The 1,744-nt window shown below is 28.6% G+C and overlaps 1 pseudogene; it reads right to left on the bottom strand.

Moving 5' to 3' along the window:
* Positions 1-524: 524 nt before the first annotated feature.
* LOC149249163 (U6 spliceosomal RNA) lies at positions 525-634 on the bottom strand (annotated as a pseudogene).
* Between the last annotated feature and the right edge of the window lie 1,110 nt (positions 635-1,744).

Genomic DNA, 1,744 nt, shown 5'->3' on the forward strand with positions numbered 1-1,744 from the left:
AACCTTTCTAATCAATTCCTTTGTTAATCATTTGTTATTTGAATAGATAGTGCAAACATCTCTCATTCTTTTCAATTCATTGTCATCTCTCCTTAAGCATGCTTGATAGTAGAAAATAATTTATTACTTATGCTTTCTTTCTAAATATTCAAAATGAAATATTGTAGGTTCCTCACCATCCTTGGCGCAATTAATCATGGATTTGGTCTTAACTCCCTACTTCTATTCTTTTTAAACAATCTAATTTGTTCAAGCTCCCCAACTTGTTACTTCTTGATTGTGTCGAAAAGGTCAGCCTTCAAGGTTGAATGTCTAATAGTGATGTGTGGATTCCTAAGGTTTCTTTCTTTGACTTGACATGTATGTGCTACTATCTTACCCCAACCTATCAATTTGCTGAAAGATACCTCTATATTGGAACCTATCCTTCTTTTAGATTGGAGCTTTTCCTTCTTCTAGATTGGAACTTGTCCTTCCTCACTAATGGTCTTAAGACTTGACCCATTCCCCTATTTCAATAATGTTAAAATTTAGACCATTTTTCGATGTTCTTGTGTGATCCTTTTTCAAATACCATGCTAATATTCTCTTTATTGTTTTAAATTTAGTTGATGTTCCATACATGCATAGGTTCAAAATATTTTTGTGGTGTTAAAGCATGGTTATACCTAGACTTAGTCCCATATTTCTAGCTTCTTTTGAGAGTGTTTGGTAGCTTTGGCCATTGAAGGGCACTAAAGAGATGACAAAGACAGTTTCCTATTTTTTTTTGTTATATCCTCATACTTTATAGTTGTTTGGTTCAACTTTGCATCCTTATACCTTGACTTAAACCCACATTTTTAGCTTATTTTGAAAAAAACAATGTAAACTTTGAAACGGGAATAGTAAACTCAAAATGGGAACTCTAGCCAAAAAACCTTGAAAAAACATAAAAACAATGCTAAAAATGAAAAGTGTGTACACCGAAATGATTTTTTTTTCTTTAGGGTCAACTTTGAACATGTTTTAAAAATGGCAGTGAAAATGAATTTTTTGTGCAAAAATTATGCAAAAAAACACCCTGAAAACGAAAATTGTTGACGCTGGAATGATGGTTTTTTTTTAGATTCAATTTTCAACATTTTTAAAAATGCGAGTAAAACTAAATTTTTATGTGCAAAAAAATAACATTTTTTGAGGAAAAAACACACTAATGTTTTCAGTAGAATAACATTTTTCTTTCCTAAGTATAATTTCGACATGTTTTAGTAATGACGATAGAGATAAAATAATGGGATCTGAAACACATTAAAATTCTATTAGTTTTCATCCATGTTGTTAAACATAATAACATGACTCTAAAGATTGCTAAAATTCTAATTGTTTCGAACCATAACATTAAAGAAAAAAAAAAAAAAAATAAATAAATAAATTGGACTTTTTTCAACCATAAAATTAAAAAGCCATGACATTATGAACAAATTACATGAATAAATTAATCAAAATGTCATTATTTTTAGATTGAATGAAACATACATTATATCTCTAAGTTATTGTTGCATTGTAGATATTCTAAACAATAAAAATCATCATAATTAAAACAAATAATCCAACAACATAAAAATGACTCATAACTTCTGATTTAACACCATATGGAAATCAAAATTTTTATTTCAAGATACCATGCAAACATCAATTATATAAACTGTCTTAGACAATTATTCAAAATCAATCATATTTTCCTGCACAACATTACAATTCA

This window comes from Pinus tabuliformis, chromosome 7, assembly GCF_031772625.1.
Source record: "Pinus tabuliformis cultivar Carrire ecotype Pingquan chromosome 7, CPIR1, whole genome shotgun sequence".
NCBI classification, from domain to species: Eukaryota; Viridiplantae; Streptophyta; class Pinopsida; order Pinales; family Pinaceae; genus Pinus; species Pinus tabuliformis.